The sequence below is a fragment of the Macaca thibetana genome, chromosome 5 (assembly GCF_024542745.1).
Source record: "Macaca thibetana thibetana isolate TM-01 chromosome 5, ASM2454274v1, whole genome shotgun sequence".
NCBI classification, from domain to species: Eukaryota; Metazoa; Chordata; class Mammalia; order Primates; family Cercopithecidae; genus Macaca; species Macaca thibetana.
The window spans coordinates 154,085,677-154,108,578 of record NC_065582.1 but is presented as its reverse complement, the minus strand read 5'-3'; the positions used below and the strand labels follow the sequence as shown (position 1 = coordinate 154,108,578).

The window sequence follows — 22,902 nt, the reverse complement described above, 5'->3', positions numbered from 1 at the left end:
TTTTTTTTTTTTGATCTTTTGGAGACAGAGTCTCCGGTCCCGGAGTTCAGTAGCTGGATCTAGACTCACTGCAACCTCCACCTCCCGGGTTCAGGTTATTCTCCTGTCTCAGCCTCCTGAGTAGCTGGGATTAAAGGGACCCGCCACCATGCCTGGATAATTTTTTATATTTTTACTAGAGACGGGGTTTCACCACGTTGGCCAGGCTGGTCTCGAACTCCTAACCTCGTGATTCATCCTCCTCAGCCTCCCAAAGTGCTGGGATTACAGGCATGAACCACCGCGCCCGGCCTCCTCTTATTTTTCCTCAGCTGAAAACATGAGAAGATTTAATGATTTCTCTTTTTTTCCTTCTCCTAAAAACATGAGAGGATTTTTCTACAATATTCAGTGTGGTAACTAGGTTGAGTACCCGGAGGTAAAGCTCACAAAAGTATGTGGTATTCTGTATGACTGCATTCCCCTTTGATTTTTCGGCTTTCAGAGTTGACCACACTGAGCTTTCAGCAATTAATCACTTAACATTTCACTTCCTCCATTCCACGGATGGATCCTGAGGAGGTTTCAGTTCATGAGTTTCTGTTCTGAGGAGTTGTGACTGGAATTGGCTCATGTGGTTGTGAGGGCTAGCAAGTTCAAAATATTCAAGGTAGGCTGACAGGCTTGAGACCCAGGGAAGAGTTGGCATTGCAAGCTGGAGTCCAGAGGCAGTCTTGAAACAGAACTGCTTCTTCCCCAAGGAACCTCTGTCTTTTTTCTTAGGGCCTTCAACTGACTGAACAAGGCCTGCCATATTATGGATGGTAATATGCTTTATTCAAAGTCTTAAATGTTAATCACATCTAAAAATTATCTTCACAGCGATATCTAGACTTGGTTTGACCAAAAATTACGTGTCATGACCTAGCCAAAATGACACATAATAATTAACTATCATATTTATCACTTATAAATTCATATTGAAAAAAATGCTAAAGAATTTTCTTTCAAAAGAAAGATGTTGAACTCTTATTTTATCCTAAATAACTCCTGGAATTGATATTCTCAGAATAGTTCAGATAATCTTGAATGATAATTTGCAGTGTTGTATATATTCCTTTTGACAAAAGCATCCAAAATGAAGACAGGTTTGCTGTTCATGGCTCAGATATAGAAATAGAGTGAAATTGATTCCCCAGTGTTTTTCTTTTACTGCATATGTATAAATTCTGAATTTTATTTATACTGTCTTTGAATTTTATTTCTGGATTTGTTTCTAATTATTTTACTCACCACAATATCCGATGGTTATCATCATCAAGATCTTATTATTACCAAAGATCAGAGCTAATTCCTTTACATATTTACTAATGATTAATTGTCTTAAATCCGTAAGGATATGTTAGTCGAGAGCTCCATATTCGTCTTTTGATTTGAACGCCATCAAGACAATACTAGAAGGAGGTTCTATATCTCTCTTTGCCTTTCAAGAAATATACTATTAACTGTACACAAAAATGTTGCTTTCTCTGGGATTAGGTATCAGAATTATCCATGTTAAATAATTGTACAACTAATTTTGTTAAACAAAGAGAAGTCAGCAAGGAGTCTGCTAATATTCATTGTCAGAAGTATGTAATTACTGGGCAAACATTTTTTTCTGTTTGCATTTCTTGCTACTTTTCTCAGTTTGAACTTCTTTTTATTATTTTATTTTATTTTTCCATAAGTTATCGGAGTTCAGGTGATATTTGGTTACATGAGCAAGTTCTTTAATGGTGATTTGTGAAATCCTGGTGCACCCATCACCCGAGCAGTATACACTGCACCATATATGTTGTCTTTTATCCCTTGCCCTCCTCCCACTCTTCCCCGCCAAGTCCCCAAAGTCCATTGTATCATTCTTATGCCTTTATGTTCCCACATATCAGTAAGAACATACAATGTTTGGTTTTCCATTCCTGAGTTACTTCACTTAGAATAATAGTCTCCAGTCTCATGAAGGTCATTGCAAATGCTGTTAATTCATTCCTTTTTTGGCTGGGCAGTGTTCCACTGTGTGTGTGTGTGTGTGTGTGTGTGTGTGTGTATGTGTATATATATATACACATATCAATCACAGTTTCTTTATCCACTCATTGATTGATGTGCATTTGGGTTGGTTCCACGATTTTGTAATTGTGAATTGTGCTGCTATAAACATGCATGTGCAAGTATCTTTTTTCAATAATGATGTGTTTTCCTCTGCGTAGACACACAGTAGTGGAATTGCTGGATCAAAAGGCAGTTCTACTTTTAGTTCTTCAAGGAATCACCACACTGCTTTGCATAGAGGCTGTACTAGTTTACCTTGCCACCAGCAGTGTGGAAGTATTCCCTGACCACCACATCCATGCCAACATTTATTGTTTTATCAGTATTTTGATTATGGCCATTCTTTCAGGAGTAAGGTGGTATCACATTGTAGTCTTGATTTGCATTTGGAGAAAATCTTCACAATCTATTCATCTGACAAAGGACTAATAGCCAAAATCTACAACAGAACTCAAACAAATCAGAAAAAAACAAACAATCCTATCAAAAAGTGGGGCAACAACATGAATAGACCATTCTCAAAAGAAGATATAGAAATAGCTAAGAAACACATGAAAAAATGATCAACATCACTAATATCACTAATGATAAGGGAAATGAACTTCTCTATGCACTATGAATTTTGTCCGTTTAAACTGGGTTTCAGTGTTATTTTCTCTATTTATCCAAATTATCTGCAGTTTTTTTTTTTTTTTTTTTTTTTTGATAGTGTTTCGCTCTTATTGCCTAAGCTGGAGTGCAATGGCACGACCTTGGCTCACTGCAACCTCCGTCTCCTAGGTTCAAGTGATTCTTCTGCCTCAGCCTTCTCAGTAGCTGGGATTACAGGCACCCACCACCACTCCCAGCTAATTTTTTGTATTTTTAGTAGAGACGAGGTTTCACCATGTTGCCCAGGCTGGTCTCGAACTCCTGACCTCAGGTGATCCACCTACCTCAGTCTCCCAAAGTGCTAATATTACAGACATGAGCCACCATGCCCACCCTTTATCTTTAACTTTGATCTTTTTTAAAAGATATTCCTAAGGGTTTTTATCACTCCATTACTTACTACTTGCTGAAAAATCAAGAGAATGAGGACATCCTTTGACCTAAAATCAGATACACACCAGAGACAATTCTAAAGGGAAATTTGGAATGAGACTTTTTGGTAAACACATACAAAGAGAATATTAAAGTTCTAAACTACTCATAAAATTATTGACCCAATTTCTGCAAATCATGGGAAAAAGAAGAAAACAAAAAGAAAAAATTGAAATAAAGATACACTATTTGTTTGCTTTTTACCCTGCTTTGACTGGATTTAGAATATAAACTTAAGACACATTGCATAATCACAATTAACATTAATTTTGCCATGCAATACAAAACAAATCTCCTTTTCAAAATAATTTACCTTCGAGGATAAACTTTAACATATTTTACATTGAAAATAGGACACCTTAGATTTAAAAATGCAGTACTTATTCTACTTTTAAGCACCTTTGTCATGGGAGCACAGTGGTTTTAGAACACTTTCATAAGAATTGGGTTTTTTTGCATCAAAAAATAAACATTTTTCACTTTTGTTTTCCTTACAAGAAAATTGAATCTTTAGCTATTAAGAATTACATTATAAATATTATATTTGACAAGTAAATGCAAATTTCCTAATAAGAAATATTTATTTAAAAAGTAGAATTTTTAAAAATTGTAGATGGATATTAAAATGATAGTTTTAGTAAAAATTTTAGTTATTAGAATATTAGCATAAGAGTAGTTGCTTTGTATATTTTACAGCACCACACCAATGTTTCTTTGGTTTATAACTTAGCCTCCAAAAGGTAATATTTAACTGAAATAATTTACTGGCTAGAAGCTCTTAGTAGGTCTTAGAAATATTATTTTTCACAGGAAATCATATATGAAAATGATTAATTATGCCTTGAAAGTTATTAATTCTGAACTCTTAAAGCAAATTTATGGATTGGAATTTTAGGAAAAGGCGTCTGTAAGCTATAATTGATATTTTTTACAGTAGACAATATTATATTGTGTTTCTGTTTATTTCTGATCCACTAAGCATTTATATTTCTGGTATTCATGAAGAAATTTCTCTTCCTTTGGAATTACTTAGATGTTTCTCTGTTTTGAAAAACAGTGGTCCCAAGCACAGCAAATTATTAATATTTATTATAATCATATATGTTTAAAAAAAACATTACACCTAGAGTTTTTCTTATGGCTGTTCTGGGGATCCTTGTGGATTTTCATTATGAATTACAATATTTTCTCTTGTAAACATCTTACTCTTTTTCCTCCTTTCTATAATTCAATAAATGACTCAAAGGTCACATATAAAACTGAAAGATCTAAAGCCAGATGTCTCTGGATTCAACCAGGAAGCTGCCTCTTGCTCAAAAGTGAACCGGAGTAAACTGTTGTTATGCACAGAATGTTTTTCAATAATTATTTATTATATTCACATTAATTTAACTCAGAACAGCCTGGATACAGACAGTAAGTACTCTCAAGATAATATGAAAAATGGCAAGAAATACTAAACTTTCTAGGCCATATTTACTATACTTCCTTGAATATATATTTTATTCCAAGATTTTTCTTAAACAAATAATTTTTAAGTTACTTTAAAAATCACCTTTAGGTTCCTGCTTCTCTTCCAATATGTGAAGTGCTTTACAAGTTATAATTTCCACCCTTACAACAACAATAACAACAAAAAGCCAAACAAACTGAAAAAACACTTTCTAAAACCCCATCAGAGAATTGAGGTCACTGGACAAGCTACCACTCTGAAAACTGGAGAAACAAGTGAATTCTGGGAATACAGATCAGTTACCTGAAGCAGAAGCCGCTGGATCCTCTGAACAAGCTTCAGTGAATTATTGCAAGCTGAGGGTGGATAAGCTTGACAGGTGAAAACTCCCAGGTGCCCAGCTTGGGAAAGGACCACATATTTTGATGGGTTTTTATCTACAGGGACCTTACTGAGGTCTCCTAATGAAGATCAGAGAAAAATTACTTTTTGTTTGGCTAGGGGACAGGAAAAAGTAACCATTTGGAAATGTACACAAGGGAAAGGTAATCATTTTCAAAGAAATCCAGAATGATCTCAAAAAAAAAAAAAAAAAAAGACCTACACAGAAAAGAAGAAGGCTTCTCCACAGCCTTATCCAACGTGATGAAAGGAAAATTACACAATGCTAGCCACTGCGAACCTTCTGTCTCACGACGAAGGGGTGCAAAACTGAGAAAGACTTGTGAAAATCACAGCAGACGGTCACAGATCCACTGAATGACTGGAACCTCATTATAGGTTTTCAGAACGCTTTTCTCCCCAACAAAATACATCAACAGGGCTACTATACAACAGCAGGAACACAGCTGGAAATTCTGCAAGGCTCAGACTCTACTTAAGGACTTTCTAGGAAAGCCAAGGGCAACAGAAAAGACAAAAAGTAAAATCAAAGTACACTAGAGGAGACTGAAGCCACTGAAACCAACAACTAGAGCAGTTAACACAGCTTAACTCCCAGCCAGTTAAAGACAAAACTTCACATTAAAAGTCTATCTCAGTTCCTATTATCTAATACAAGCATGCTAAAAGGCAAAGTGCACATCCCCATCCCACGCCCCACCCCACTCCCGCTCACACAGGAGAGCATGCAAGCAAAATAAAATTGAGTTTAAAGGGAACGTTTTCTGATTGTGGAAATGATTTCAATATTTAGTAGTATATTTTAGGAATGCGGGGGAAAATTAAAATAAGCACAAGGTATGTACTTGGGTATTACTACATCTCTGAAAAAACCCACATCACACTTATTTTTCCTACTTAACATATTTGCAGAATGTTTGGCAGACATGAGCAATGCATCATTAAATTTTAATTTATTTTGAGGCAACTGATCTCAGAGTTATGCCAAGTTCTTTTGGAATGATTTTATAATTTATTATTTCTCCATCATCAATGAACCTAATACGATGAGCAGAGAGGAAGAATAAGAATAATCAACTTTAACACTATCAATTATACAAAGCCTGGAATATACTAGAGGTGTTTTAAATTTAAATGTCCATCTTATTGCGCTTTTTGCTACAATCTACAGATATTCATCTTTGTTACCTGGTAATCTAAAACCAATAAATGTTTTGAAGTGTTTTATTTTAATTTTGTCCCACGAGCATTCATATTTTTCAATTTAAGTTTATTGAATCTAAATGGTTCAATTCATTAAGTAAGATGAAAACACAAACCGGTCAGGCTGATAAATATCACCACAAATAAAACTTATACATAATACTCTTGCTACAATCTGTATCCTTACATTTTAAATATTTTCTGGCACTTGAGATAGGACTTTTTCTTGAAATTTTCAATTATAAATATCCATACAATTTTCTAAAATCAATCACTGTAAAAATGGCCAACACAAATAATTACATTTTATTTTTTCAAAATCAAAAATCAAGTTTGGCAAATGCCCCTGTTTATTTTCCATTTATACCTACCACCTTGTAATTTGTATCTATCTGATAAAAATATAAGTCTCTGATTATATCACCTATATAAAAAGATCTGACTGTCGGCACCAAGAAAAGAAAAATTAGCTTCTTACAGTGTGCTGGGATTAACAAGGATTGATCAGTTAAAGCTGTGTATTAATAACACATAAATAGAAGAATGGGAGAGAAAGTTTATAAATATGCCTAAATGTATTTATTAATTTAAGGTATTATGTCAATTTGTGGGGAATAAATGGGCTTGAGATGAGTAATTGACCATGTGGGTAAAAATTAAATTCAAATCTATAACTTATAGAGCAGAAATTTAAAACTAATTTAATATTTAAATTAAAAACAATAACTCATGAGAGACTATAAAAAATTGTGAGAGAATTTAGTTATATTCTTGAAGTGGGGAAAATCACAAAGCCAATAAGAAAATATTGAAAATTTTAGTTGTATTAAAGAAATAGATACAGATATGAATATAGGCATAGAAATATGTTACTACACTTCCCATAGATAAAGGGCTAATATCTCTAATAAAGATCCTTTACAAATTTATTTTTAAAAATAGAAAACAAGCAAAGGGTATAAAGAGACAGGTTTCAAATAAGAGAAGATCCATTTAATATAGAAAGAAGTACTGAACATTCCTCAGAGTAAGATAAAATACACTTCAGGAAGACATTGAGACACAGATTTTCACCTGTCTGCTTGGTAAAAGCCAAATGTTGAATAATACCTCACATTTGTGAAGGTGTGGAAAAATGAGCTGATATGGACATACAATAGAAACTGATAAAGGATATTTGATAGCTTTCAAAATGTTTCCTGTATTTTTAAAATGTGTGTGTATAAAGATAATAGATCGATAGACCGATAGATAGATGGATAGATAGATAGAACTTCCTTGTAACTCAATAATTGCACTACAGGAATATATTCTACCAACACTAGATCCATATAACACATTCAAGAAGGGATAAAGATGCACAGGACTGAAACGACTAATGTACAGGTTTATTCATCGTAACATTTTTCACTATAACTAGCACCTGGAAACAAAAGCACACCAGTAGGTATCTGTTAAATAAATTATAGCACATCCTTCAAACAACATAATTCTTTAAAGGATTATATCCACATACAGATATACAAATGAAGAGTGAGGAAGCTCTTTATGTATGGCTTGGTAAAGACATACTGTTAAATGAAAAAGAGCAAGGAGTCAAGCAAATGGTATGTTATGCTATATGTTACAGTAAGAAAGAGTAAGAGCGAATATATACTTTATTATTTAAAAAATACTATGGAAGATTAAATAAGAGACTAATACAAGTGCTTGGCTCTGGGCAGTAGGATACCCAGGAATAAGTTAAGGAATCAGGAGGATTGAGAACAGGTATCGAAGCAAAACTCTACTTTTCACCTGTTTGCTTTTGGAATCATGTGGTTGCATGATCTATGTAAAATATAATTTAGAGAAAAACAAAACTACATAGGTGATTACACGGTTGTAAGTCATTAGTTGCAGAACAACCTGGAGGCGTTGGTGGTTACCCAAGACTGTTGTTTGTACCTTTGCAGGTTCAGTTGCATAACAGTGCTGGCCAGAGGGTGTTTTTGTCTTTTCCTGTCTTTTGACCATTTTTCCCTGGAGCATTTTTTCAGCTAATGTACAAGATTTTAAATTTCTTCAGGCATTGTTCACTATACATAGAAACAAAGAATTGTTAACCAATTCTTTAAAGCTGCATTTTAAGGTAAATTTGTATATCGTTAGCAGTAAATCCGTAGAACAGTAAGTCTCTGAAAACACTGAGCATCCTACACAGGGAAAGAGAAACAATGTTCACAAATATTACCTAATTGAATACTCAAGCAACTCATAAACAGAATTATTATTACAAAAATAGAGATAAAAATAGAGGCTGTCTTTGTGTATTTAGGCTACTATAACAAAATGCCGTAAACCAGGTAGTTTATAAATAGCAGAAATGTATTTCTCATGGTTCTGGAGGCTGGGAAATTCAAGATCAAGGCATCATAGATTTAGTATCTGCTGAAGGCCTTTTGCTGGTTCATGGGTGAGGCCTTCTCTCTGTGTCCTTACATGGTGGAAGGGGCAATATAGCTCTCTAGAGTCTCCTGTGTAAGAACACTAATTCCACTGTGAGGGCTCTACCCTTATGACCTAATCATCTTCCAACACGCCAACCTCTTAATATCGCCACACTGGTGATTAGGCTTCAATACATTAATTTGGGAAAGACACAGATATTCAGACCATAGCAGACTGTCAAACAGGTTAAATTTTCTAAAGTCATAAAATAAGTGATTTAGGCTGAGTGGTAAACCACATCACTGACTTCTTACACTCTTACAGAAAACCATGCTTCTAGCACAGAAGACTTTATGCAAGAACTAATTCTTTAATGGATGATGGTGGTATTAGCAATTGCTCACAGCTCTAGATGCTAATTTTCTGCTCTGGAAATAAATGAAGATCATCCAGATGAGAACAAGCAAAGACTATTTTTTTAAAGCTTACCATAGCAAGGGAGTCAGCCACCATCACTTGTGTTTGACAAAGAATCAAAGGCAGATGGGGGCGTTTCAAGTCCCTGCTCTGATTGGAGATTGTGGGCATAGACAAAGTGGAGGCAGGCTAAAGAGAAACAGCAACCTATGTGCTTAGTCACAAGAACACATTTGGCTTTTTCTCATTGGTTCTAAGTTGAAATTAGGGGCAAAAATTAGGGAAGCTGGCAGTTCGAACAAGTTCTGACCTGGTTGTTGCAAAAGTTGTGAAGCAGAGTCCTATCTAGTGGCCTAGCCTTTGTACATTCTGTTTCTTGTTGTCCTCAAGGAACTCACTCTCTGTTGGAGAAATATCTGACCAACATGATTGAAACATTCCCCTTAGTGTGACAAAACTTTAGATAGGCTTCATCCTGACTCTAGACCCTGATCTCCCTTTTATTAGAGAAAAATTACTTTAAAAAACTTGTAAATTCTTTCTTTTCCCCTTTGTCTGCAAGCCTTTTTAGAAGCCTCTTGCCAGTGTTACAACCCAGGACTGTCTTTCTCAAGGACCTGAGACTCATCACTTGTTGTGTAATCACTAAGGAAGATGGCACCCATATCTCCCAGTCTCTGTGGGAGGGTAGGAGCCTAGTTTGGTGGGAGTCTTGCTCCAAGCTGTAAAATTATTTCCTATGAAAAAGAGAACGTTGACTGTTCTTTTGGGTGTGGCCAATTAGCAAACATAGACAGCCTGTGATCTTCTGTTGTAAGTTCCACTAGAACTTATTCCTCCTGTATACTCTTAGAAACTCTCCCATCCTTTGTTTCACTTGAGCTGAGTTCAGACTCCGTCCCCTCATGCAAAGCCTTGAGGGAAGCCTTTCTTACCTATTTCACATTGGTGCAAATTTTGCTTTGACACACACATCAAAACTTTAGTGTTGAATTTTTTTCTTTCTATTCCTTATTTTAAACATTAACATAAACAATTATAGCTGACGAAAAGAAGTTCATATTAAAAATATGATTTAAAATGTTAACAGTGTAACAACACATAAATGAATATTGGTTAAAACCCCTAATTACAAAAGAAGTCTTATTTACATAATCATTTATTTTAAAAAATAAAATACAATTTGCTTAAAAGAATTAACACATTCATGATTAAAACGGTAAATTAGTGTGGAAATACAAAAATCTCAGACAATGAGTGCACGTTGAGTCACAACTGGTCTTTTGGGTCAAGCAGCTTCAGCTTTTTGTGTGGCGTATTTCATAAAGAACTGGTGGTCATGGTGAGGGTAATTACCCCCAAGACACTTTTTTGTGTGTCATTTTGTTTAAGATTATAGTAGTTTCTCAAACTTTGATCATGCTCCACAATTCTTTTACCACAATCATTTACAGAACATGTAGGGTTCACAGTCAGCCTATACAGAAAGGGAGGAGTTTTGAAATGGCTGTCAAAACAAACAAAAATATATATCTGTCCAAAACTGACTATAAGAATAGTGGTTACAAGTTTTTAGTTATGTTACATCCATTAGGGATTGATAATTATCTTGTATAATCTTTGGAAAAGTCTTTCAGGTAGATGTATAAATTTTGGGCAGATATATAAATAGTTTCGGGTTATTGAAGTTACACCATCCAGGAGAAAGATGTAAACTCAGGAGGTAGAGCTTGCAGTGAGACGAGATCATGACACTGAAATCCAGCCTGGACGACAGAGATTCCATCTCAAAAACAAAAAAAAAAGAAAAAGAAAAAACCCAAAAACTTTAACAAACCTACATAAAGATAAAAAATATGCATATAGTAACTTGGAATACTTAATAGGCATTTCCTTATCTGTAGGGGAATGATTAGTCAGAAATATCTGCCAGGTCTTATGTGACTTGTTTTCTTTGCCTCCTGGTATAATGTTAACTCCCTCTAATCACGCATTTAGTGCCTAGTACTCCTCACGACAAAGCCCTACATTAGAATGAGTGCCTGATTTTGGGGGGAAATTAACATAATGACAGAGACTTTTTTGTCTTTTTGGTCTATAATATCATAAAAATCTTAATTTAACTATATAATCTTCATAAAGTGTTTGTTTATAACTATCTTTTTAATTTTAAGATTATTTTTAATTGACACAAAATTGTTTTTCCATATGGGGTACATACATATGTACTTCAATACATACATACGGTGCGTAATATTCAAATCAGAGTATTTGACATATCCATCACCCCAAATATTTATTATTCCTTTGTGCTGGAAATAGTCAAAATCTTCTCTAGCCATTTGAAAATGTGCAATAAATAGTGTTAACTATAGTCACCTTCCAGAACTGTGGAACACTAGAGCTTATTCCTCTTATTTGATTGCAATTTTGTATCTGTTAATGAAACTTTCCTATCCTCCTCTCCCCACTATCCTTCCTAGACTCTAGTATGCTCTATTTCACTCTCTACTTCTATGACCATTTTTTAGCTTCCAGATTTGACTAGAAACAGGCCTTATTTATATATCTGTGCCCGGCTTTTTCCATCTAATATCATGTCCTCCAGAGTCATCTGTGTTGCTATGAATGACAGGGTAGTATTTTTTTTTATAGCTAAATAGTTTTCTCCGGTGTATATACACCACATTTTCTTGATTTATTCATTTATTGATAGACACTTAGGTTGATTCTGTATCACGGCTATTGTGACTAGTACTTCAGTAAACATGAAAGTCCATATATATCATTGATATACAAATTTCATTTCACTTGGTTATGCACTTAGTAGTGGGATTGCTAGATTGTACGGTAGTTTTATTTTTAATTTTTCGAGGAAACTTCCTAAGGTTTTTCACAATGTTTATACTGATTTACATTATCACCAAGAGTGTATAGGAGTTCTCATTTCTCTGCATCTTCACCAGCATTTTTTATTTTTGTTATATTGACAGTATTTATTCTAATTGGTGTGAGATGATATTGCAAGGTGGTTTTGATTTGCATTTCGCAGATGACTAGTGATGCTGAGAATTTTTTCATATACTTCTTAGCCATTTGTATGTCTTCTTTTGAGAAAAGTCTATTGAGATCATTTTCCCATTTTTAAGATCAGCTTATTTGTTTTCTTGGTGTTGTTTGATATCCTTGTATATTCTGCATATTAATCTCTAGCTTGCAAATATGTTCTCCCATTCTGTAGATTCTCTCTACACTCTCTGATTGCTTTCTTTGCTGTGCAGAATCCTTTAGTTTGACATAATCCCATTTGTCTATTTTTCTTTTTTGCTTGTGTTTTTGAGGTTTTACCCATAAAATTCAGTGTTCTGAAGCATTTGTCCTGTTTTCTTCTAGTAGTTTCATAGTTTCAGGTCTTACATTTAAGGCTTTATTTTGAATTGATTTTATTTTATGTTGTGAGAGATAGAGGTTTAGTTTTATTCTTCTGCTTATGGATATCCAGTTTTCCCAGAATCATTTACTGAGGAAATTGTCCTTTCCCTCAGTGCATGTTCTTGGTGCCTTTGTGGAAAATCAATTGTTTGTAAATATGTGGATTTATTTTGGGGACTTTTATTCTGTTTCATTGGTCTATGTGTCTGTTTTTGTGCCAGTACCATACTGTTTTAGTTACATTAGCTTTTTAAGTCAGGTAGTGTGATGCGTTCAATTTTGTTGTTTTGGTTTAAGATTGCTTTTGCTATACTGTGCCTCTTGTGGTTTCATATTATACAAATTTTAGATTTTTTTTTCTATTTCTGTGAATAATGTCATTGACATTTTGATGGGGATGGCATTGAATCTGTCGCTTGCTTTGGGTCGTATGATCGATCATTTTTAACAATGTTAATTCTTCCAATTCATAAATATGGAATGTCTTTTCATTTTGTATGTGTTTCCTCTTCAATTTCTTTATCAGTGTTTTATAGTTTTCACTGTAAAGATCTTTTACTTCATTGGTTAAATTTATCCTTTGAGTTTTTTTCTAGCTATTGTAAATTAGATTTCTTTCTTAATTTCTTTTTCATCAATCTTCTTAATTGTACTGAACTAGCAGACATCTGATACTCTGTTATACACTTTGCCAAATGTCTAACGTTGCTATCAATTTCCCAGAGAATGGTTTCTCTGTATATGTTCTGTATCCTTAAAACTGTTCTAGTGAGGAGAGTTTGTTTTTTTAGTTTTTGAGGGAAAGAGAAAAACTTGCAGAACACTTATAACCTAGAAAAGTGCTCTCAGTAAAAACAGCCACAGTTTATTGAATGTTTACTTATGATATGTCAAGAAATTTATAAAAGCTTTAAAATATACAATTTTACTTTTTATAATTCTGTGACACAGATAGTATGTGACGTAAATATTATTGCCTTTCATTTATGGGCAGATCCCACACCCATTACCATGACATAATATTGACTCTTTGTAATATCATGTCCCATAAACAATACCAGGCACTTTAGAGGCTAGAACCACAGTGAAATAAGATCCTAGTTTGTGATTGCCTTGGTCTATATACCATTGTTAAATATATGGAATCTGCATTCCTTCTGTAAATCCTAACAAAATTATTCAAAAACACATGACCAATATTATAATAAATATATGATTCAAAAATTCTAAGAGGATAGAATGAGACTCTTCTCAGCAGATAATAAATATAACCAATAAAAAGATAATTAATAATATTTATCTTGGCTTTTGTTTTGAATCACTATGAATCTCTAATAGTTCTAAATGAAAATATGCAAATTTGAGTATGTCTTTCTTTATTATTTTCAATGGTTTTTTATTTCTGAGTATTTATTGGGCATTTTACCTCCTCATATAAAACATATCATAATTGATTTCCTCCAAAGACCCAAGTACCTCAAAGAACACCTGAACTTAAAAACTATATATTTAAATATATTGACAAAATAGGATATTGTTCTGTTCTAATTATTTTAAATGAGTCCAAAAATATATACAGCTGACATATATTTTACCCTGCATCATCTCCAAACTTTTGTGAAGAAAATGTGAGAGTGGACCTGATACTTTCCACTTTTCAAAATTATGTAAACCTCCTTGAACTCAATTGCTGGTAAAATTTCATCTTGTCCTAGTGCGTGAAAAGGTCTTTGTTGCTCTTTGTCTCATAACTTCATTCTTCTCTTGTCATCAGACCCTTAGAAGATACAGAATTTGGGGCAGAGTCAAGATGGCCGACTAGAAGCAACAGCAATTAGAGGCTCCCATGGGAAAGATCCAAAACAGTTAGTGAGTCCTGCACCAGCAACCGACGTTTCCAGGTTCTGTCATTAGTATTGACTGGGTGGCTGTTGTGACCCATGGAGAGGAAGGAAGAGCAGTGAGGTATCACAGCCCACCTGAGAGCTACATGGGGCAGGGGAGCCCCCGACCCCCTGCCAAGGGAGGCAGTGAGTGAGCATGGTACCCAGCCTGAGAAATTGTGCTTTTTCCATGGAACTGTGCAACCCATGGATCAGAAGATCCCACTCAGGAGCCCACGCCACCGGGACTTTGAGTCTCAACCATGGAGCTGTGCAGATTCTCAACAGCCACTGAAATCGAATTGGCATAAGCCTGCCGAGTTCCATATGGGAGGGGCAACTATCACCACTGCTGCCTCTGCCTTCTATCTAAGCCACCAGAGCTCCTTGGAGGAAGGATGGCAGTCAACACTGTGATTGCTGGGCCTCCCTGCAGGAACTCCAACTCCAGTCAGGGTCTCAGGGAGAGAACTCTGATCTCTCTGGGCCTGAACCCCTGCATGGGGTGGGGTGCGGTGGCCACAGTCTCTGCAGACCAGCAGACTTAATCTTTCCTCCTGCTAGCTCTGAGGAATCTGTGCAGCCCAGACAAGTGGGTTTCCCCACAGTGCAGCACACCTCCTCCACCAAGGGACGGCAAAATTGCCTCGTTAAATGGCTCCTACTTCCCAAGCCACCAAACTGGCTGAGACCCCCACAACAGGGTGTATCAGACATCCTGTACAGGAGTATTCCTACTGATAACAGGTTGGTGCCACTCAAGGTCAGAGATCCCCGGGGAAGGAGCAGGCACCCATCTTTGCCATTTTCCATCCTCCTAGAGTGACATCTCCAGGCATGGGAGTGAACCAGATGAATAGGGCCTGAGTGAATCCCCAGCAAACCACAGCAGATCTACAGAAGAGGGACCTCGCTATGGAAAGAAAAAACAAACAAACAGAAAGCAACAACAATGGTGTCAACAAAAGAAAGTCCCCACAAAATCCTCATCCAAGAGTCAGCAGCCTCAAAGATCAAAACTAGACAAGCTCAAGAAGATGAGAAAGAATCAACGAAAAAACAATGAAAACCCAAAAGACCAGAGTGTCTCTTCTCCTCCAGATGATTGTAACACCTCTCCAGCAAGGAAACAGAACTGGAAGGAGGATGAGGTGGATGAATTGAAAGGAGACGGCTTCAAAAGATGGGTGATAACAAACTTTGCTGCGGTAAAGGAGAATGTTCTAACCCAATGCAAATAAGCTAAGAACCTTGGTAAAAGGTTAGGGGAACTGCTAACTAGAATAACCAGTTTAGAGAGGAACATAAATAAGCTAATGGAGTTGAAAAATGCATCATGAAATATTTGTGTTGCATACACAAGTATCAATCCCATTAGTGATTCTATACCCAAAGGAGTATAAATCATTGTATTATAAAGACTCATGCACATATATGTTTATTGCAGCACTATTCACAATAGCAAAGACATGGAAGCAACTCAAATGTCCGTCAATGATAGACTGGTTAAACAAAATATGGTACATATACACAATGGAATACTACAAAGCCACAAAAGGGATGAGATCATGTCCTTTGCAGGGACATGGATGGAGCTGGAAGCCATTATTTTCAGCAAACTAACACAGAAAAAAAAAACCAAATGTTCTCACTCATAAGTGGGAAATGAACAATGAGAACACAGGTACCCAAGGAGGGGAACAACACACACTGGGGCCTGTTGGGGGTGGGACAAGGGGAGGGAGAGCATCAGGATAAATAACTAATGCATGCAGGGCTTAAAACCTAGGTAATGCTTCGAAAGGTACAGCAAACAACTATGGCACACATATACCTATGTATACCTATGTAACAAACCTGTAAGTTTCGCACATGTATCAGGAAGCTAACGTAAAAAAATTAAAAAATGTGTATATATGTGTGTGTGTGTGTGTCCGCGCGCACACGCGCACGTGTGTGTGTATGTGTGTGTGTATATATATATACACACTCATCCTCTTGCCCATGGTCCTGGTCTGAGAATCATACAAAAGAAAAGTTAGCTTATAAAGTTAGCTTATAAGGAACAAAGCGGCCGGGCGCGGTGGCTCAAGCCTGTAATCCCAGCACTTTGGGAGGCCGAGACGGGCGGATCACGAGGTCAGGAGATCGAGGCCATCCTGGCTGACACGGTGAAACCCTGTCTCTACTAAAAGAATACAAAAAAAAAAACTAGCCGGGCGAGGTGGCAGGCGCCTGTAGTCCCAGCTACTCGGGAGGCTGAGGCAGGAGAATGGCGTAAACCCGGGAGGCGGAGCTTGCAGTGAGCTGAGATCCGGCCACTGCACTCCAGCCTGGGCGGCAGAGCGAGACTCCGTCTCAAAAAAAAAAAAAAAAGGAATAAAGCAATGTTGATTCATGAAAAGCTAAATAGTGATTGACAAGCAATATCAAACCTATATAGACAGGGTCAAGTTGAGTGAAAAATTCAAGAGAGAGAATTATGACTTGCAGGGCTTACTTGTAGATGTGTAGATTTCAGAAAAGTCATAAACACTGAGAAATTCATATAAATAAAAACAAAAGTGTTACAGCTGTGTAGAAATCTGGGAAATATATATAGAATGGATTGACAAATCCAATGTGTGCCTTTGAGACCAGCTGTTCTTTTTAATATTGCTTACTAGGAAGACTGTAGTTACCATTCTTGGACTGATAATATGTAATAGTTTTCTGCAGACTGTGTCTCTTAATTGACTACTTTACTTTGAAAATAAAAATAATACGAAGTTTAATATTTAATATCATCCTATTTTTTATTTATATTTTTATTGGAAATATTCTCATGTTTTCCATATTTTCCTAATGTTCTGCAATAACTATATATGACTTTTAATCAGAAAAAATACATGCTATTAAAATTAGCTAATATATAGTTATGTTTAAACTTGCTAGATGAAGCAAATAGTGAAAATGACAACATTAAAATAATTTTCTTCTTTGGGTAATTTTTAAAAATGGCTCATGCAAAGTGAAGTTAATTTAGTGATTGTCCATGTTTTATGTTGTAAATATTTTCATATGTGAGCTTGAATATATATATATATATATAGTGGAAACGGTTCTTATGTTCTCTATCTGTATTCAGTGAAACATTATGAGACTACTCGTAAACTTTCAAGAAGCTATGGAATAAAAAACAACTAAATAAACAACTGAGTCACTGAACAAATGAATAAATAATGTATCCCAATTTGAACATGTGGCTTGAAAACAATTTTGTCATGTACAGGTAGTACAGAATGAAATGTTCCGAACAACTGAATGAATTTAGGGTATCCTTGTGACTGATCTCAAATATTCTGAAGTGAGAAATGCCCTCACGATTGACTTTCTGCAAAAGCCATCTCCATAAAGCCATCACGCTTGACTTACATCTTAAAGTTTAGAAAAATGCTGCCTCCTCTGGTGTGCTACACAGCTTTTAGTGTACTTTATAGTATTTAGATGTAATTGACAATGTCGTTAAATTAGACACATATCTCCACAGAGTTTTAGAGGCCCGAAGTGTTTTTACAGAGTATTTAATCCAAGTCCCTTCATCTATTGGATCATAGGGAAGTGGCATAAACACTAAAAATATTTCCCCAGTTCACACAGTAAGTCAGCATTGACTCCAGACTATCCATGCCCACTCCTCATTCCCTATATAGCAGTGAGACTGCTTTTCTTAACACACAGATACACAGTTACAGGAAAAATAGACATATCCTATTACTTTATATTTCATCCACTCCCACCCTCACTTTCTTTTGTAGTCGTGAGACGTAACTAAAATTGAGATACATCACAGAAATAAAATGTAATGAAAAAAGTCTAACAAAGGCTATTAATACTGAGATCTGCAGAACTCTTAACATACTACAAACTCATCCTAATCTCTGCTCTGTGATGCTTGACCACACTCTAGCATGACTTCTAGCAGCATTCAGCTGTGTGACCCTCAGATGACCACCTTTAAAATATCTGCCTGAGAATGTTCAGTGTTGGCAGGAAAATGTACCGTTTGCTCCAGCTAAAACCTGGTGATAGGCAGATATCTCCCTCAATTCCCTATTAGGGCAATTACTTTATAAATCTGTCAATTATCAAACCTTTCTCTGCGTTTTTTTTTTTTCCTTTTGACAGCACTGCATTGTCGCCCAGGCCAGAGTGAAGTGCAGTGGCACAATCATTGCTCACTGTAACCTCAAACTCCTTGCCTCAAGCGGTCCTCCTGCCTCAGTTTCCTGAGTATCTGGAACTCCAGGAGCAGGCCACCGGGCTCGGCTAATTTTTTGTAAAGACAGGATCTGGCTTTGTGCCCAGGCTGTTGTCAAGCTATCCTTCCACCTCCTTCCCATATGCTGTGATTACTGCCATGAGCCACCAAACCTGACCCTCTGTGTTTTGAGATGCAGATCTACCAACCAAAACTGTTTTCTCAAAGACCTGAGAGCCACCTCTGAAATGGTAATAGTTAGGGAACTGACTCTCTCAATATAGTTCCTGGGCCTGGTCAAAGTATAAAGGCCTACCATTTGTGGGCAGCTAACTTCAACTTGTTATAAGGACAGATTTTTGTTTCTCCTCCCAATAAGCAAATCCATGTGGCCTGGTCACATGGACCTGACCCCTTCCCACCAATCAATGCCTTTCCTTTAGCACACCCAAGCCTGTAAAATGTTTCCTGCCTTTGTTTGCTGGAATCTAAGTTCAGTTCATACTTGACTCTTTTCCTTACTGCAATAATGTTACTGAGTGAAATCTGTCCTTATTGCTTTAATTTGTGTCTGACATTATGTTTTCTTGATAATATGTTGCTGGATGCATAACTGAGTAAGCCTATCTCATTTAACTAGCCAGGGAGAGTACCAGGGCCTACACTGCAATATGATAACATGTACATGAAATCATTGGCTTACCTTCAATGCCTTTATTGCATACTGCATTTTGATATTAAATATTTTAAACATGTACATCAATTGCTGAATGGCTTCAGTGTAGGTTGAGAACTGTACTGTGAATGCTGGAGATAAGACTGACTCCACACTCTGTCCAAACAGTTTTACTGAGAAAAATCACTGCTCCCTAACCTTGAGGCAGGCCAAGTACAGGCTGTTTTCAAAGGCCAGATGGATTAAATGTGTAAAATCTTTGTTACAAATCATAGGGAGTCCAGGGAACTGTATCTAACTAGAGTGGAGAAATCTTGCAAGAACATTTGAATTCACAATAAAAAGAAATGTTAATATCCAAGTTAATTTTGAACCTCAGATGGCTCTATTTTTACCTACCGTTTAAGATAATAATTTTATTGTATGCATGAAAAAATATTAACTATTTGGGGTTATTTTGCATTTAGGTCTATTAAATGCTGAGATATATATTTTGTATGTTTATAGAAAACTGTTTCTCTTTTATTTATTTAATTTTATTTTTCAAGACAGAGCCTCTCTTTGGTTGCCCAGGTTGGACTGCAGTGGTGCGATCTCAGCTCACCGCAGCCTTCACCTCCTGAGCTCAGATGATTCTCCCACCACAGCCTCCTGAGTAGCTGGGACCACAGGTGTGCACCAGTATGCTCAGCTAGTGTTTTGTATTTTTAATAAATACGTGGTTTTGCCATGTTGCCCAGGCTGGTGTCAAACTCCTGGATTCAAGCAATCCACCTTCCTCGGCCTCCCACAGTGCTGGGATTACAGGCGTGAGCCACTCCTCCTGGCCCTGTTTCTCTTTTAAGTAAAGATTAAATTGACTTATTTATAAGAAAACTATTTTGTATCTAGTATATTTATAAATGTAGTTTCTAATATATGCTATATTTGTAGAAATAATTTGTTACTTTCTTTACTTATATTAAACACATTTCATCTTTTAAAAATTATTTCTCTGGGTTTTCAGAGACACATGAAAGTTATGAACATATCAGATACTGAAAATAAGAGGATTTGGTACAATTTGAGAGTCTTAAATATGTCAAATATAAAGCCCAACAACATTTTTTTCTGAAAGTATACTCTCATGTATGTAATTCTTTTAACTAATATAAAAATGAAAACATTTTAAACAATAATTTAGCTTTCAGTTTCTTTAGTTTTGTTGGGAATTACTACTAGGAGATGTATTTTTCTAATGGGAACAAGAAATTATGAGGTTTGCCTACATTAATTTTTATTTTTGTTTGACAGGAACAGGTGTTGGACTTTAAGTTTGCACCAGGAAACCAAGTGTTAGTAGAAAAACTGTGCCAAGATTTAAGAGCGAACATGTGAACCTAACACAGCAAGAAGTCAATGACAAACTTAAACAACTTGATAATTTCTCTACAGAAAGGCTGAGATATAAACTTGGCTTTGTTACTTATAGTAAGCACTATCCTCAGAATAGGTAGGGGTACTGGGACTTATGGTAACTTCACACAACTAATGAAAAGTACTTCTTGAGTACCTATAATATTTAAGGCCCTGAGTATTTTACAACACCTAAAATGGTGCTACTAAAGGAGTTAAAATATTTAGACATGAGTAGAATGAAGGATCATGTGGGAGCAATTATTTTTTTTTACTTTAATTTGTAAGTTTATTTATTTTCTTTCTCCCATATCGAACATTCAGAAATGTTGACAAAAATACTGGAAAAGTACTAGAGCTTTGGTGAACAGGATGAGAAGCTGCTCATTCTTAGCAGAAGCTGTAGAAATGGTATATTTTAAATCATTTTTAATGACAGTGTATAGACACAAAAGTTTTTGACTTTGATGAAAACATACTAAGGAAAAGGGGTTCAAGATTTATACCACGTAACAAGCAGACAGGCGCACGGAAGATTCTATTTGCATCTTCAGATGCCAAATTTCACTGCTGGATCTTATTCTTAGCCTTCATCCTTCTGAAAGATTATTGTGGCTACCATTTGCACATTACTTATATTGAGTACTTGAAAAATAGATAATATTTACTTGCTATAAATCTGTTAGATGTTTTAGAAAAAAGAAAGCAAAACTGAAGAGAGGAGGACTTTATTTGATAAATAGCAGACTGATACTCATGTGGCAAATGCCTTCTTAGGTCAGTATACACCTATCCCGCTGCACTCTCTATTGCACAGATAAGTTCATTTTGTGGCTGTTAATGAGGAAGGATGCTTTTATGTGAGTAGCTATAGAACCCTTACACAGAAACCACGCATAAGGAAGGAAAATACTGGCTCTTAAAAGGCATATGTTGCTAGTATAATTCATATTTAGATTATCCAAAAAATATTGGAGTGCTACAAAGTTGTGGTAAATGATGTTATCTAAACTGAAAAATCCATCATACCTCTATAGATACCTATATTTGGAAGAGTGGAGTTTGAAGACAAAGACAGTAATTTTGTGAGTTTAAGAAGAAAAGGCTTTGAGGATATTTAAACAGTAAAAATAGCAGTTAACCTTGAAGAGGCTCTTTCATGAATAACTTGCCTCAAGAAAAGGATCTAGGCCCCTGGAAAGAAGTACACTGGAAGAATACAATTATTATATGAAATTGAAATGCATACTTCGTGTGATTGAGCTGAATGAAGGTGGCTTACACCATTTATGTGGCACTGTAAGACTCAAACCAGAGGCAAAAGTTGAAAGGCCGTTTATTCAATTCACAATCAAATTAAAAGGTACAGAACCAATGTTCCCTAAAAGCAACCACCTGAATTAATCTTTAACAATTTGAAATCAAGGGATGTTTGTTACACAGACAGTATACATTTAATGACTAAATTGGAACATACACAGTTGACTGTTAATTTCTATTGAATACTCTTCATAGTATTTTCTAGTTTATATTGAGTCAAAAAACCAAGAAACCAATGCCATAAATGAAAAGATGCAGAGAAACAAAGCCATTATTTCATCAGTAGGAGTGCAAAAGGTAGAACAAATGAAACAACTTCTAATGGAATGAACTATTGATATAATTAAGGTATTATAGAAGCTCACCAAATCAAGCTATGAATAAATCAATTATTTTAATTCACCAGCCTGCAGTTTGTACCATATGATGTTTCTCTCTCTCTTCCTTTTTCTTTTTCTTTTTGAATAATAATATGTTCTAATAATCAGTAAAAATATCAGAGAAAAAAATAAAACCTTTAAGGTGATATAGTATTTTATAACAAATAATACCACATTAATTTGATAAAGTAATATCAAACATGACTTTAGGCCTATACTGTTGATAAAATGGTGTGAAATATGACTTTAAACTTGCCCTATTCATTACTATAACCTATAGTCAGTCAAATATGGCTATTGAACCCTTGAAATGGTTTAGTCCAAATTAACATGTGCTCTAAGTATAAAATATGCAGAGAATATCAAAGGAAAATGTGAACTATTTCATTTCATTGACAATTTTTATATTGATTACATATTGAAAGGATAATATTTTGACTATATTGGGCTAAATAAATATATTGTAAGGTCAATTATTACCTATTACTTTTTCCATCTCTAAATATGCCTAGTAG

General features: G+C 35.5%; 1 long non-coding RNA gene across 2 annotated transcripts; it reads left to right on the top strand.

Annotated features, from left to right (window-relative positions):
- Positions 1-276: 276 nt before the first annotated feature.
- LOC126955668 (uncharacterized) lies at positions 277-22,409 on the top strand. Of its 2 annotated transcripts, XR_007726037.1 has the most exons (4): positions 277-649; positions 763-803; positions 20,586-20,762; positions 21,725-22,409. It is a non-coding gene; the product is annotated as an uncharacterized LOC126955668 (long non-coding RNA). The 2 variants fall into 2 exon arrangements; XR_007726036.1 differs by having other exon boundaries at positions 277-803.
- The last annotated feature ends 493 nt before the right edge of the window (positions 22,410-22,902 follow it).